The sequence below is a fragment of the Salvia miltiorrhiza genome, chromosome 1 (assembly GCF_028751815.1).
Source record: "Salvia miltiorrhiza cultivar Shanhuang (shh) chromosome 1, IMPLAD_Smil_shh, whole genome shotgun sequence".
NCBI lineage: Eukaryota > Viridiplantae > Streptophyta > Magnoliopsida > Lamiales > Lamiaceae > Salvia > Salvia miltiorrhiza.
The window spans coordinates 5,737,703-5,754,919 of record NC_080387.1 but is presented as its reverse complement, the minus strand read 5'-3'; the positions used below and the strand labels follow the sequence as shown (position 1 = coordinate 5,754,919).

At 38.7% G+C, this 17,217-nt stretch overlaps 2 long non-coding RNA genes and 1 pseudogene across 3 annotated transcripts; 1 reads left to right on the top strand and 2 right to left on the bottom strand.

The window, feature by feature from the left end:
• Window positions 1-478: 478 nt before the first annotated feature.
• LOC131016088 (uncharacterized) lies at window positions 479-3,651 on the top strand. The gene is made up of 3 exons (XR_009098846.1): window positions 479-823; window positions 2,776-2,837; window positions 3,359-3,651. It is a non-coding gene; the product is annotated as an uncharacterized LOC131016088 (long non-coding RNA).
• A 9,170-nt stretch (window positions 3,652-12,821) lies between these two features.
• On the bottom strand, window positions 12,822-14,698 carry LOC131016078 (transcription factor BHLH089-like; annotated as a pseudogene). Its single transcript, XR_009098845.1, has 3 exons — window positions 14,181-14,698; window positions 13,716-13,913; window positions 12,822-13,526 (listed from the first exon to the last, which is right to left on the bottom strand). The product of XR_009098845.1 is annotated as a transcription factor BHLH089-like (transcript).
• Window positions 14,699-15,402: 704 nt separating this feature from the next.
• Window positions 15,403-16,327, bottom strand: LOC131016072 (uncharacterized). The gene is made up of 3 exons (XR_009098841.1): window positions 16,181-16,327; window positions 15,709-15,803; window positions 15,403-15,561 (listed from the first exon to the last, which is right to left on the bottom strand). It is a non-coding gene; the product is annotated as an uncharacterized LOC131016072 (long non-coding RNA).
• Window positions 16,328-17,217: the final 890 nt, after the last annotated feature.

The window sequence follows — 17,217 nt, the reverse complement described above, 5'->3', positions numbered from 1 at the left end:
CTGTAACCGAGTTATTATGATTTTTATTCGAGACCTTAGCATTTGGAATTTTGATTAAGTTTCCAAAGCAAGTATGGTTTATTTTTATCGAGAAATCGAATGATGCCGGTTTATGAAAATTTTTCCGGGTATAATATTTTTAAATTATTATTTTTCCTACGAAGAGGAATATTATGATTGAGTGAGTGCACTAATAATAGTGCTATGATCATTATTTTGGTCACATGAATAATTATACTATGGTATTTTATTAATGAGTGACTTTACCATAGTTTTGTGATTTTTATTTAATCACCCTTCTCACACTTTATTTATTTTCCCATACCATATGTTATATGTCTCAATTTTGCTAAGTATGGAATTGAGAGAGTAGAGATTGAGAGTATAGAGAATGAGAGAGTAGAGATGAGAGTGTAGAGATTAGAGAGAGATTAGAGAGAGAGAGAGAAAAGATTAGAGAGAGAAGAGAAAAGATTAGAGAGAGAAGACCATTAATTACCAAATATTTCATAAGATATGCAAGATCAAATTCAATCTTGCAAAAGCCAAACCTCTCTCTCCCTCACTAAATTTTCGGCCACCCCTCTCTCCCTCACTACAATTTTCGCCCAACACACATACATACACTCATCTTCTTCACCTCACACTTCCACCATTTTCCACCATTAGAGCAAACCTTCGAAGCTTCCAACAAAACTACCAAACACCTCACATCACTCTAAAACTTTCCATAAACACTATCTATCCTAAATTGATCAAGAGAATCCTTGAAGAAGAAGCTCCAAAGTAGAGTGAGAAAGTGTAGATTTTGGTAAGAACTTGGGTAAGTAACCATGTCTTCCCTAAAATCTTGTTTGAAAGATGTTGTGTGAGTGTATTTTTGAAAGAGGAGCAAGAAAATCACCCCTCCCTTTTCTTTTCCAAATTTTCGAAAAAAAGGGTCTTCACCCCTTTCAAAATTTTTCTTTTTCTTTTCTTGTTTGGGGGTGAAAAATGAGAGTTATGTGATGTATATTGATGTTGGATATATGTTGTGAAATATGTGTCATGAGATGTGAAACTTTGATGGAAGTTAGTTTACCCCAAAAATGGTAACTTTTGAGTTAATGAGTTAAATGATGAATTGATGATATAAATGAGTCTATGAGGTGTAGATGATGATGATTGATGGATTAATTTAAGTATACAATGTCAATTGGAGTTTTTGATGTAAGTTAGTTTGCTAAAATTAGGGATATGTGTATATATGCCCCTATTGGTGAATTGATGGTTTTGATGTGAGATTAATTGGTTAAAAATGAAAGATCTATGAGATGATTAAAGATTGGTATGTGTTTGTAAAAATTTCAAAGAGTTAGTTAGTAAAAATTAGGACTTTTTAGTCTATGTGTTATTAAGTGTTTTTGCTTGGGATATATGTTTTTAAGCATGATTGTAGTGTCTTTGTATTTTTGATTAAGTCTATTGTAGGCTAAATAAAATTTTGGCTTAGTTTAGTTTGTATGATTTTTGAGTTTTTATATGAGGTGAGTTTGATGCTTGATAAAATAAGGTTCAATTTGCTCTATGATCATTATGAGAATTTTATCCATGTTTTGCTAAGAGTTTTATGTTGATACATGGATTTTCATAAAAATGTAATAAATATAGTTTTTATGATAAAAAGAGAGTAAATATGAGAATAATGAGTTATATGATGTAAATGATCATATTTGAGTATTTGAGAAATTTCGAGCATGAAATTGAAAAGGAATTTGTTAGATATGTTCGTTGAAGTGTTTTCTATGAGATTTGAGTGGATGATGAAAGAAAAGAGTCGAGATTGAGTATTACGAGTATTTTGATGTATTTGGATGTTTTTAAGTGCTTTAAGTGCTTAAAATGAGTTTTGATGTGTTTGCTTTGTGTAAATGTTGAGTTGAGCATGTTTGCTTGTGTGTATGTTTCGGAGTCGTTTTTCACGACACACTGACCTACTGTTTTCGAGGGGTTCTTGATACCCAAACGCCCTGAAACTTTTATGGTAGGTATATTTGAGAGTCTTGAGCACACCGGTAAAATTTTAAGTCATTTGGACTTCGTTTGCTATTTTTATAAAATGTAATACTAAAACTGCTACATTCTGCCGAATTGTTCGGTGAGTAGCCAATAGAGTCGTCGTTTCCAGTAGCTTTCCTTAGCATTATGGAACCCAAATGTTTATGGTTGAGACTTGAGTGTCCTAGCTAAGTACCCACAAAATTTCAGACCGTTTTGACAACGTTTACTATTTTTCAAAAATCAAACTTTTCGGTTGCTAAAAACTGCCGAATATGGTAGACTGTAGTAAAACAGTCATATCTCCTAAAATACTTGGAGTTTTTGATCCTACTTTTTTTTACATGAAACCAGACTCGAAGAGGTTTCTTTTGGTATGAGGTACGACCCCAGAAGAGTTCTGTACAGAGTCTGGTGAGGTTTTAAAGTTGAGTCAGTGCAGAGTAAAGCTTGTTTTCGACTTGTCTATGTGTGTTTTTAATATGCTTAAGTGCTTATACTTGTTTATGTGCTTGTTTGCTATGAGTTTGAGTCGAGTTGAGAGTTAAGTCGAAAATTGGACGTGTGAATCCTTAGAAGCCAAGTATACCTAGGGATTGAGTTTTAACGGGTAAATAGACGTTGAGTGAGAAGTTAGAGTAAAGAAGAGATTGGATTTAGAATTTGAGTTTCTGACTAAGGTTTGTTTTATCACATGAACCTTCGATGACGATGACGATGTGATGATGACATATGAAGGCCCGAGCGAGACGAAGAAGTAAGTTGCCTGATTTCTTTCCAGAATAAGCGAAGGACTTCAGGTGGGCAATATTTTGAGTATACAAATATTATCCGAGCTTTCTAAAATGATTTAATGATATAATGATGTTATGAGATTAACAAATGTTTTGAGATAAATGATATTTGAGAACTGTTTGACTTGCCAATTTTTGATGTTGAGCTTGTGTGTTACCCTCTACTGATGAGACGAATTCGGTCCTGCCACAAGCGGGATTTTGTGCACAGAGGTGACTGTGAGCCGTCTTCGGGTCGGCCGGTCACGGTACTTGAGAGGGAGGCCTACTTCTCAGTACCTTAATTATGATGATGAGTTGTAGATGCGGTACATACATGACGTATACTTTGTCTGCAGACACTTATTTATGATGTTAATTATGAAAACTGCATGCACAGATTCTTTTAATACTAATTTATTTCTGTGTGTTGCTGAGATGTGGCAAGTTTCAAACCTATAGCTCTAAGAGCATCTTTTTTTGTTTTTTCGGCATTTGCCCACTGAGTATTATGTACTCACGCCCTGCATGTATTTCTAAATGTGCAGGCTAAGCTGGGAGTGAGATTGGACTGGTGCTGATGGGGGAGAGTTTCAAATGATGTAAATTAAATTACTATTTTGCCTCTATGATAATAGAGTCTTGATGTTTGAATTACTTAGTTTCTTTTGAGATCAAGCAATACACTCACGGTTATGTGTCTTCATACATATAATCGGTTCGCCTTTTGCTGCGATACTCTGCAAATTATGCTTCCTTATGAAAAATGAACTATACGCGTTTTGTTTTTGTTCGTGAAATTCCTAATAATTAAAAAGTTATGACAATGTTGACGATTTTACCCTTGGGCTAATTTTATGAAGTTTTTCCTTAGCATGCTTTTACGTGAGCTTCCGCATGACGTTCACCTAGTTCTTCTTATCTTTTATTCTTTAAAAATAGTCGTATCGATACTCGTACCCCACTATTACTAGTGTCGGGTTTTCGGGCTGCGACACTAGGTAAATAGTCTGGTTAAGGAGTTCGTGTGTAAACGTCCACCCAACGTGGCTTGCACATGGGATTCTTTGAGCCGTTGGAGGTTTCATTAATATTGTTTTATCAAAAGGTTACAATATTATTGTTACGAATTATGTGCTTCATGTTCTTACATGTTTATTTGTTTACTTTCAGATATGTCTATGTCTCCGATAATTAACATTCTAGCAAACAATCCTCTCATCGGTCCTAATTATACCGAATGGAAACGCCATATTATGTACATTCTTGACGCTGATGAGCACAGTTTTGTGCTTACCACTCCACGTCCCGCAGCCTTAACTGATGAGTCGACTGATGCAGAACGAGAGGCGCATAAAAGGTGGCACAAGTCGAATAATATGGCCAAGTGCTATATTATGATGACTATGTCACAAACTTTGCAACTCCAGCATCAGGTCATGGATGACGCGGCTAACATCATGTTAAACCTCAAGGAGGTTTATGGGGAGTCCGAGAGGTCTGCTCGCTTTAACTTGATGAGAGAAATCTTATCTTGTAAGATGAGCGAGGGCAGTCCTGTGCACGATCATGTCATGCATATGACAAATTTGTTTGACAGGCTTGATCTGCTAGGAGGGGGTATCGAAGGCGAAGCCAAGGTCGATATCATCCTCAATACTCTCCCCAAAGCCTATGAGAACTTCTGTCTCAATGTCGTTATGAGCAAAGTCAACTACACTCTTAATGAGTTGTTGAATGCTCTAGTTGCGGCAGAGGGAGTGATGGGCCGTGGGAAAGAGGTCCTTGTTGCTGCCAAGGGATCTGCTTCTTCGTCGAAAGGCGGGAAAAAGAAGTGGAAAGGTCCAAAGGGCAAGCATGACCGTGAGGCTAGTGGGAGCGGTAAAGCCAAAGTAGATGGCCCTACCGGCGGCGTGAAGAAGCCAACGGCCAAGGGAAAGTGCTTCAAGTGCGGCAAGGTTGGGCATTGGAAGAAAGATTGTCCAGTGTTCAAGGCAAAGGGAGAAGGTACGTCACAAGTTTTAGTAACTGAAACATGTTTAGCTTTGTTTTCTACTCATTCATGGGTAGTGGATACGGGGGCAACTGACCATGTTTGTTACACCTTGCAGGGCTTTAAGCCGACAAGGGAACTGGCAAGTGATGAGATCACCATCTCCATGGGCAACTGCGTCGAAGGTCGCAGCTGTTGCAATTGGAGATTTATCTTTATGTTTTGGTGATGACATTTTAGTTTTGAGGGATATTTTGTATGTGCCGGAGTTTCGGCGGAACATAATTTCTGTTTCAAAATTGTTTTTGAATGGATATTCTGTTACTTTTGATAGGGGTGTCTCTATCATGAGAGATAACAAGACTATTTGTTTTGGAATTTTGAACAACTCTCTCTATACTATTACATGTCCAATTAACAACTCTGTCCATGTTGCATCTACATCACAAATCCTTCCAAATCCGAATAAGAGGAAGTATTATTCTCATGAACAATATACACATACTTGGCACCTAAGATTAGGCCACATCAATCTAAATAGGATCCAAAGGCTCGTTTCAAATGGAATCTTGAAAGACTTTCAATCGGTTCCATTTAGAACCTGCGAATCCTGTATAGAGGGAAAGATGACGGTAAGGCCTTTTAAGGCAAAGGGGAATAGGGCCTCGCATGTGTTAGAATTGATTCACTCTGACTTGTGTGGACCGATGTCCACTAGAGCTCGTGGAGGGTATGAGTATTTTGTCACTTTCATTGACGATTACTCAAGATATGGATACATTTACTTACTTCAACACAAGTCTGAATGCTTTGAGAAATTCAAAGAATTCAAGGCGGAGGTGGAGAAGAGAACGGGTAAATCTATCAAGTCATTGCGGTCTGATCGCGGTGGCGAATACCTCGGGAACGAGTTTTTGCAATATTTGTCAGATTCTGGGATTAGATCCCAATTGACTGCACCGGGTACTCCCCAACAGAACGGTGTAGCAGAGAGAAGAAACAGGACTCTTATGGAAATGGTACGATCTATGATGAGCTATGCATCATTGCCTATTTCGTTTTGGGGATATGCCTTGGAAACAGCGGTTTATTTGCTGAATCGGGTACCGTCCAAATCGGTTCCTAAAACTCCTATTGAGTTATGGTCAGGGCGTAAGCCCAGCTTGAATCATATAAAGATATGGGGTTGTCCTGCATACGTGCTAGACAAGGAAGCGAGGAAATTGGAGCCTAGATGCGAACTAATGCTGTTTATAGGATACCCTAAGGAAACGAAAGGTGGTTATTTTTATAATCCGAAGGATCAGAAAGTGGTTGTTAGTACCAACGCACGATTCTTGGAACACGATTATGAAGATAATCACAAGTCTAAGTCCGAGATTGTCCTTCAAGAAATCGAAGGCAATGGACAGGCGATTCCATTACCCCAGCCAAGTGTGCAAGTGAATGCACCACAAGACACTGCACGAACCATTGTCACAGCTGTACCACCACCGCTTCGTCGTATTGGGAGGGTTATAGTTCAACCCGATCGATTTATGTTCTTGGGAAAATCTTCGGATCTTCTCCCTGTTGATGAACAAAAGGATATCGACCCTGACAACTTTAGACAAGCGATGGAAGATCAAGATGCAGATTCTTGGTACGAAGCCATGGTTTCTGAGATAGAATCCATGGGTGCTATAGATGTATACGAGAAGACCGAACTACCAGATGGCTTTTTAGCTATAGGTAGTAGGTGGGTATACAAGAGAAAGAGAGATTCGGATGGCGAAGTCGCAGCTTTTAAAGCTAGACTGGTGGCGAAAGGTTATACCCAGGAACAGGGTATAGATTATGATGAGACCTTTTCGCCGGTTGCCATGCTCAAGTCTATCCGAATACTCCTTGCCATAGCAGCCCACATGAACCTTGAGATTTGGCAAATGGATGTCAAGACCGCTTTCCTAAACGGTTTCCTTGAAGAAGGAAGGGACATCTATATGTAGCAACCTGAAGGGTTTGTGAAGAAGGGCGAAGAGCATCTTGTGTGGAAGCTTAAGAAGTCCATTTCTGGACTTAAGCAAGCTTCGAGGTCATGGAACAAATGTTTTGACAAGGTAATTAAATCCTATGGATTTACTCGTTGTGAGAATGAAAGTTGCGTGTACCATTTAGATGCCAATGGTGACGTGGTTTTCCTTGCACTTTATGTAGATGATATCCTCCTCATTGGCAACAATGTTGAGCTATTATCAGACATAAAGAAGTGGTTATCCGAACAGTTTCAAATGAAAGACTTAGGAAATGCAGCGTACATCCTGGGGTTCAAGGTCGTTCGTGATCGCCAGAAAAGGATGTTGAGCTTATCTCAAGCGTCTTACATTGATAATGTGATTGCTCGTTTTAGCATGCAAAATGTCAAGAAAAGCTTGCTACCTTTTAGACATGGCATTCCTCTGTCTAAGGACATGTGTCCTAAGACTCCTAGTGAGGTTGAGGAGATGAGAAAGATACCCTATGCTTCCGCCGTAGGTAGCCTCATGTATGCGATGCTATGCACGAGACCTGATACTTGCTATGTCGTTGGCATGGTTGCAAGATATCAGTCGAACCCTGGACCAGGACACTGGACTGCGGTAAAGCATATTCTGAAGTACCTGAAACGGACTCGAGATTATAGGCTAGTTTACCAGTTAGACAGTCTATTTCCTTTGGGTTACACCGATTCGGATTTCCAGGCTGACCGGGATGAGAAGAGATCTACCTCTGGTTATGTGTTTACCTTGGGAGGTGGAGCCGTATCATGGCAGAGTGCAAAGCAGAAGTGCATTGCAGACTCCACCATGGAAGCCGAGTATGTAGCTGCTTCGGAAGCTGCTAAGGAGGCTGTATGGTTCCGGAACTACCTCTTGGATCTAGGAGTGGTCCCTAATTTGCCTAAGAGTATCATAATTTATTGTGATGACTCGTGTGCAGTGGCAAATTCTAAGGAACCCAGGAGCCACAAGGCGTCCAAACACATAGAGAGAAAGTACCACATCATACGAGAAATCGTAAACAGAGGAGATGTGCTAGTTGAGAAGATTGACACATTGGAGAACCTAGCTGATCCTTTCACGAAAAGCTTACCGCAAAAGACCTATGAGAAGCATGCTCGAGGGATGGGATTGCGGTTGATGCCACCCACTTAGAGAAAAACTTTCAGTATAAGTGGGAGAGATGAAGTGAAGTTTTTGTAATAGCTAGTATTTAGACACATTGTATACTAAAAGTTTTGCTTTAGTATAAGTGGGAGATTGTTGGATTTGTATACTGAAAGCAAGAACTTTATGCTTGTATACAATGATTCCTGTTTTCACTATTCTTATCTCCTATCTGATTGTGTTCATGATTGCATATGTATGTTCTTTATCTCTGTATGAGTAGATTATATGGTGTGTTGTAGATCACAGAAGACCATATAATTGGAATAACCTTAAGAGATATAATATGATCACAGCCGAAATAACTCTAGGACAAGTTATTGGTTTAGGCTGCAGTATAGATGGAAGTAGTTTGTCTTGGCTACTTGTCTATACTGGTACGTCATTACGTATTGATAGGACCACAGTTTGAGATGTATTCTTCTATCTGACTTAAGTGAAGAATCAAGATCTCGGTGACTTATAAGATCTTAATACTGATAAGTATTCAGATATATATGTTAATTCGTATATCACTTTGACTTACTATGGGTGAAAGTTATATACTAACTCGAGTACTCTGTATCTTGGGTGATAGCGGTTAATATATGATATTTGATTATCTGTATTAGTACCCATATCCGGTATAGGATAATGACATCCCCTTAAGGAGCTCAATAAGGTTTATTACGCTAAACCCTGCAGGTTGATTAAGTTCAGGCGTAATAATAAAGTTTGAGTGGTACTGCTTAAGGAATTATTAAGAGATTAATTAATTTAAGCTGTCAGAGCTCTAATTAATTAATGGATGTCGGATATTTTAAATACGGAGATTTAATAAGTCTAAATACAAGCCCCGACTCATCGCCGGCAATAAAGGGGTAAGTCAGTATCGGTTCTCTAGTGGAATGAACTGATATTTATAAATTAATTATGGTCTGGGCTGACCATAGATAAATTAATTTATTTGAGGCCCATCTTTATTCCTTGTATCTGGTCCCTGGGCTGGCCCAATGTCTCCTAGCCCTAGAAGAGCCAGAAATCGCCCCCCACACTAAATAAGCGCCCCATACGTATTTAATTCTCTATTAAATACAGTTGTCAGCTCTCAGGGAAACACACTGATAAAATTAGGGTTTTTGAGAGCAGAGCGGGGCGCAGGAAACGTGGGTGAGCATTCTGTCTTAGGAATTTCCATAGCTCGTTGTCCATCCAACGTTGGGAATTGAGCGGGATACAGTCGAGAAGATCAGAACTGGAGTCAGATTCTTTCGACACGATCATCAACAACTTGTGCATCCGATTCTCAAGTAAGTTTTCCTAACACCTATGTGCAGCTGTTAAATTCATAGGAGCATGTTAGGATTTAATCGTTGTATGATAAATTAATAATAATCCAAGAAACGATCATCGGGCATTAGAGTATTAATTCAGTTTAATATTCCTTCAAAAACCACGTGAGAACATTTTGGATTACCTCCAAAAGTGTTGATCTCACAAAAGTTGGCCCATCTATTGAGAATGGAATAACATCACCTTGAAAAGAAAGATGTATAAAATTATATTTGGTTTGATAGTTTATCATATTCAAGGAAAATGGGATTTGATTATAAAGGCAATCACATTAGGAAATTCACCTCTAGCAGAGAATCGGGTCTGATCGAAATGAATTGTATCATGTGGTTGTTGCTTCTTAAAATATTAACAATAAACATCTCGTGAGGAATGTAAATGGCTAAGAGACTTAGATTGGTTGGAGATGTGAATGGTGAGGAAGTTTTCTTGTGATCTATCATTTTGTGTCGTGATTTTGCTTGAGGACAAGCAAAGAATCAAGTGTGGGAGGGTTCTTTCTTAATCGTAAGTGATAACACTCATGTTTCCATGGTTTTTAATGTTCATATGATGATAATTTTATAGGGAATTGAGTGTTGGATGATTGTTTTGTGCTTAATTTGCTTTATCATTTGAAACATGATTCTTACTCGAACTTTGAAGGAAAGTTCAGGTTTATTGAGTTCGAATTTGGAAAACTTAGCTGAAATAGATGTTGTAGATCGTCTCAATACGAGTTCGTGACCGCAAACGGATCATAAATCAGAGTTCGGAGGAGAAAGTTATGACCAAAACAAGAAAGTCGCGCGCAGCAGCGAAACAGCGGCGACCCTGCGGCGACCGGGCGGCGACCGCCGCATGAAGAAGGAAATTTGTGAAGGAGTCGGCGACCGGGCGGCGACCGCCGGGTAGCCCGCTGAGTTTTCGGCGCCAGCGGCGTCCGCGCGGTGAGCGCTGTCAGACCGTCGCGCCTCCGTATTTTTGCGTTTTTTATGCGTTTTTCAAGTTCTTTTCGAGCTCAAACTCTGTATTTTACCCTGGTACTATAAATAGGTCTTCTTTTGACCTATTTTGGGTTCCTATTTGAGTTCCAAACTTTTATTTTTCAATTTCATAGCTTTAGAATTTATTTCTTTCCAGTTTTTTTCTGCTTGGATTGGATTTCCACAAGATTGAAGATTCAAGCTGCTACATTCGTTCTTATTCAGTTTTATTTAATTCAGTTTTTATTATTGCTTTCTTTTTAATTATGTTTATGCATTCTTTTGCTATGTCTGGCTAGTTTCGTTTAGCTGATTCTAGGGTTTGTAAATAGTTGATTGAATTTATGTGATTTATTTGTTAATACCTTTGTGCCTTTCAGTTTATGATTCATAATTTCTGGTGCTTAATTTCTTGTGAATTATCTGGCGAATAATTTGCATGTGTAGCTATTCGGTTTGAGACCTAGCGGAGATAACTGTTTAGCGGATTCAGGAATGTATGATATGATCTTAACCTTGAGACCTAGCGGAGATAGGTGGATTATAGGGAGCTATTCTTATGAGCTATTGGGAGTTAGTAGATTTTCTTGAGACCTAGCGGAGATAGAGAATTTACTAATCTACGATCGTTGCTGCCCTAGCGAGAGTGATTGATTAATTAATTTATCTCTCATCATAACTGGATTAAAATTGGTTAATAGGATTAATAGATTTATTATGTGGATTTAGTTAATGAAGTTACTACCCTAGGAGCAGCTGTCTTTATTATTTGATTTTTCTACGTGCTTTTATTTATTGCTATCTGCGTTTTAGTTTAAGTCAATCAATCTCTACTTTCTGTTGCCTGTCTACTGTTATAGTCTGTTTAGGATATAGCTAGAGTTATTTCGTTGTGTCAGTCCCTGTGGATACGATACTCGGTTACTGATTATTTGCTATAATTGCACCGTGTTAGTTGCGGTATTTGTTGCTAAGAAATTAGTGATCAACCTTTTTGGCGCCGTTGCTGGGGACTGATTAGAAGTTGCTTTAATATTTCCGATAGGACTTTATAGTACTTCAGGTTTTTATTTGTTTTTTCTGTTCTAATTTTTAAGTGTGATTTTGTAGGTTTCGCATGAACACAAGATCGCACAGTACTCCTCTTTTTGAGCTTGATCCTGAAATCAACACTACTTTGCGCAATCTTAAGAAGCAAAAGAATCAAGCTGAGCCGGATACGATGGCTACCCCTGAGCAAATTCAAATTCGAGCTTCGCAAGATCAAATGAAAAAGCTACTTGATGAAAAGGCGGCTGCAGAGGCTCAGAAGCCTCCGATTAATGAGGCATTCATACCGCAATATATTTACCAGGAACCTCCACGAGTGAACGTTAACAATTTTGAGCTGAAAACGGGGTTGATTACAATGGTCCAACAGAGCCAATATGGTGGACATGCGACCGAAGACCCTAATGCGCACCTGGCGCATTTTCTGGAGCTATGCAGCACGGTAAAGATGAATGGTGTTCCCGATGACATTATCCGTCTTCGTCTTTTTCCTTTTTCACTGCGGGATAAGGCGAAGTCGTGGTATCTGACTCATCCAAAAACACCTAACGGATGGACTCGAATTTATACGAGGTCGTCCTAGGGCGGTAAGGTGACTCAAGTCGTCTCTCAAGGAAGGCTTAGCAGGGCTTTAACTGCGCTACTCACAAGAAACAGAAAGGAAACCTAAACATTCTAATCGGGTAATTGGGTCTGGCACTCTCTCTCTTTAAATCTAGGCGTAATTTAATAAAGCTTGTAAAATTATCTAGTGCAGAATCAACGGGAAGCATATAAATCTATCTAGGCAAGAAATAAATATGAAGCAATAGATCAAGCATAAAAACTAGGGTTCTAAACTAATCACTACTAGAAAAACGCTCATAGATAACGGATTTTATCCGTTATCTATGAGCAAAAAAACCGTTGTGTATAGTGGTGTTATCTATTCTATACGTCATACACAACGGTTTCAAAACCGTTATGTATAGTAGCATAGATAACGGTACGATGCGTCATACATAACAGTATGCATCCGTTTTCTATAAAGGTTATACATAACGGTTTTTCACCGTTATCTATTAAGATTTTTCCGTTATGTATTAATTTTTTTTTTTTTTTATCATAGTTAACAGTTTTTTGCACTTTTTATAACGGTTTTAACCGTTATCTTTGATAGAATACATAACGGTTTTTCACCGTTATGTATTAAGAATTTACCGTTATGTATTATTATTATTATTTTTTTTATCATAGTTAACAGTTTTTTGCACTTTTTATAACGGTTTTAACCGTTATCTTTGATAGAATACATAACGGTTTTTTGCACTTTTTATAACGATTTTTTGCACTTTTTTATAACGATTTTTGCACTTTTTATAACGATTTTAACCGTTATCTTTAATTAGAATACATAACGATTTTTTGCACCTTTTATAACAGTTTTTTGCACTTTATATAATTGTAGTATATTTTTAAATTTTGCAATTTTTATAAAACGACAAAATGATAAAATCAACGACAACAATATTATATATCATCCAAAAAATTCATACATTATTATACAAATGAACCAAATATCAAGTATACATCATCATTGCATATTCCGATTCAAAATTGAAAATACCAACTACCTTATAGCTAAAACAAAAATCTATAAGATGATAGAGACCTAGCAGCTCTTCCTGGAAGAAGTGAAACAGATGATGACTGATGCCTTGACCTTGATAGCAGCTCGGACCTATAAACATTTTATGAATTGTAATCATTCCATATATAGGAGACAAAATAGAGAAATGTATATAGATAGAAATGGAAAAGAAATGAGAGCAGCCTATCATCTTTTTACATGTTAAATGAAGGTGAACAAACATGAAGCTGCATATGAGAGAAAATAATGGCTTAGTTGTTCGACATATAAAACATCTACGGGCCTAACGCAGACTCTCATGTGGCTAATGTCAAGGATTCACCCCCGTCACGTTCAATCATATATCCCAGCAGAGACGAAGCCCGTTACTGATCTCATCAAAGCTCAGAAATGTGTACATATACAGTATATATGAATAACAACTCTCGTACAAAATAACTTACTATATTCTCCTCAAGAGGCGACAAAAATGTCCAAACAAAGTCGACAACTCACCTTATTACAACCAAGAACCAAATCCTGAAGAATTTTCATCCTCTCACTAATCTTTTCTCTCCTAGCCTGCACCAAGAATGACAGATAGCATGAGAAGAAATCACCCAAAATAACTATTCATCATCTACTTCAACTATCTAACCATCAATCTCAAAACTAGTTTACATAATTATTTGTCACTCTTACTGAATATACACAAAAACACCATGAAAAAAGAAATCGTAAACACAAGAGCATTTCGAGTCAGATCATTACTCTTTCTGCTAAACTATGACTATCGGTAGCTTGACCTCGTCTTGCTCGAACATGGATGTAGTCTTGCTTCGGCAGTTCGTCTAGCTTCGAGCGTCTCTCCACCGCGGCCGCCCCCTTGCTAGAATTCCCTTCCCCTTCCACTTTAAGTTCACCCACTGCCTTCATCCGTTTACTATCACCTTCATTCCTTCGTTCATTCTGCTCAAACAACAATGTCACAAATTAGGTATTGCTTGTAATTCAACTACTTCAATCTCATGCCTCTCAGTTCGTTATAGCCATTCCAACAACACTCGAGCTCTCCACTAAAGCATTCATAAAAATCAAATTAAACGCGCTGAATTTCAAATTCCACCTCACAAAGTCACAATCGAAATTCTAGACAATTCAATTAGGCGTACGCAGCAAAAATTGCAACAGATGCAGCCGCAATAATTCAATTTCTGTTCAGTTCAAAAGAAATACCGAGACGTTGTTATTGTTGTTGCAGCTGCCGCCATTGCTGCTGCTGGTGGAAGCTCCTCCTTCCCTTGGCGCAATGCTCATCTCCATCCCGCCGCTTCCGCGAATCGTCGTTCGATCTCTGATCCGTCAACATCGGATCCAACCCCAAGCAAACAACAAACAGGAATAAAACCCACACACAACTCAAGAAGTCAGCAAATAGACATGCATCATTTCACTCATGCAGATAGGCCAAGCTAAGCATGTATTACAGTTTCCAATAGAACATGTTTGCCATAAAGGAGCAGAACCATGTCTATCCACCAGCAAAAGTCGGCAGATGCCCTCAAGTACACCAAGCATACATATTATAAAGAGTTCTAAGAATATTACTCAGCTGAAAACCATAATTCCAGAAGAATATAAAGCTTAAACTACCTCTTATTGCAGACTCAAAATAGAAACTCACCTGAATCACTCCAGCCATGATTTGAGCCTATATTTGCACCAGCATACTCTTTGTAAGGGAAGGCATAAAGATGCCCAACAGCCGCAATAAGCATCTCAACACAAATTATAAGAGATCAGAACCACATACGAGCAAGCCATTAAGTGACTCAACGAGAAAAAGACAAAACCTCATGAGCTTGCTCACTTGTTACTAACTAAAAATGGTAGCATTATCAGTATTGAGTAACTTGCCTGTTAAGAGGAGATATAAACATATCCATTAATCAATCCAGGAAGAGGAGATATTATGATTAGTTACTTACCCTTCACTGGAAAGAAGAGCCCCCTGAAGCACTGACTTGAAGGCTCTCGCTGCAGTTGCACTTATACACATAATAAATCCATATAGATGGAAGCTGGGCTCACCCTAGAAGAGACGAGAAACTGATGCGATTTCAAAAACCAGAAATCAAGTTTGAGTAAGAAGCAATTGCTAGTAGAGATGCCATCAACCAAAGATAGTGCTTTAGACTAAATTCAAACCACGACGAGCTTACAACATAGAGCTTATGTGAAAATAATGGGAGTAGAGAAGCAATTGTTAGACTGCTTCTATTTTCTGGATGACCGCAAGCCAAAATCAGAAGATCCTGATATGAAACACGAAGTGTGAGATTTCAAAGGGAAAAGACACCAGTAACACTATAGTAAAGCACTAATAATGAAACAATGAGAACCACATACCAGTTTTTAGAAAGGCATAATTTCTGATAATGAATCAAATGAGTTTTAAGGGTAGAGAGGCATGAAAGTTTGTCTTTAGTATCAGTTCAACACGATCTCAATTTATCATCACAAAAAGCAATATACAATAATTGTTACTTACCATCTTCAGCATCACCCTCCAGTGGGAAGTCATCACTTTTCAAGTTTGAAGAACTCTCACCATAGCCTTTTGCAACAAAAGTAAGGAACAATTAGTCTTCATAAACAAATAAGGCAAGGGACACAAATGAACATTCAAAATACCGAACTAGCATTGGCAATGACAAACAAATAGAGAAGACAAAAGCCAGAGCATCAGTTCAAAGAGACAAACCATGCTCTGCAATATGATCAGCGGTAACCTCATTCCGTGAATCCCGAGCCTCTGTAAATACATCAGAAACTGACTCTGTTTCAATGAGTGAACCCCTGAAAAGCCAGGACCAATTGAAAAGAACCAGAAATCAGTTGAACTAAACAGATGTTCTCCTCTATGTATCAACATATGATTCCCTATTAAGTCCAGAAAGCATTATGTCTCAGTTCCTATCTCACTTCTCCTAACACATAAAACAAAACCCCATCTTCTAATTTCTTATTTGGACATCAAATTCGAAGAAATTAAGTCCAAAATACATTCAAAAGACAACAATTCAACAAGTTTGTCAAGTGGCATGATAAGCAAACACAAAACTCAAGAATTAAAGCTTGAATTGAAGCCTCTAAAGAAAAGGAATCTCCAAACACAACAATTTTCGTGAAAACATCGAAGAAAAAGATGAAGTAATTGAAGAAATTGGAGTTACCCTTTGGCGTGACTGATTTGGAGTGCGCGGGAGAAAATTTGATCGGCTCTTAGAGAGAAGCCTCGAGCGGAATAAAGTTTGGAGAGGTCTTGAAGAGCAGTGGCCAACTGATCAGCTACGGAAGAGGGAGTTCAGCGGCGGATTGAAGCTAGGGCACGGCAGCGGCAAGGAGCCGCTGTTGTCGCCGGAGTATGGAGAGCAGAGGGGGCTTTGGGCTGCGCTCGGAGGCGGCGGCCTTCCCGCCGTGTGGTCGACGGGAATCGACAGGGAGGTGGCTGTAAGATTATAGATCTAGGATTTCAGGCGCGGTGTGGTGTGCGTGCATTTGAGTCAGAGAGAGAGGAGATTAAGAGGGAGACGAGGGAAGTGCGACGAGCTTGGTGGCTGACGTTGCTGCGGCCGGGGAGGACAGAGGGGGGGCGTGCTTTTATGGCCAGAACTTGCCTCGGCAGCGGCGGCGACTATCTCTCAAAGTGGGAGAGATCGCGAAGAGAGAGAGAGATTTGGGGAGGAGATGAGACGCAGCGAGGGTGGGCGGCAGCGGCGCGACGCAGCGCGACAAGGGTGGGCGGCGACGGGCTGGCTCGGGGCAGCGGCGCCGGCGGCGGAGTCGAGAGGGGAGAGAGAGAGTCGAGAGAGACAGGGAGGAGAGGACGAACAAAACTAGGGCTTCTAGTTTGGGGGGGGGGGGTTTAATTTCTAAATTTCCTAAATTTTTTTCTTTTTGTCTTTTTTTCACTTTTAATATTCAATTTTTGGTATCTAGATTTCTAATTTAGATTTTTAATTTACATTTTATATAAGTGTTGATAAAATAAAAAAAAATGTTATGAATTTTTTATTTTTCAAAGTCTATATCTAGGAATAAATTCAAATTTTAGGATAAATAATTTATTTGTTATTTTTTAATATAATATAAGAATGTAGAAAATTATTTTAAAAAAATTAATAAAAAAAATTATACATAACAGTTTTTAGAGACGCTCATACATAACGGTTCAAAAACCGTTGTAAATGACTCTTATACATAACGGTTC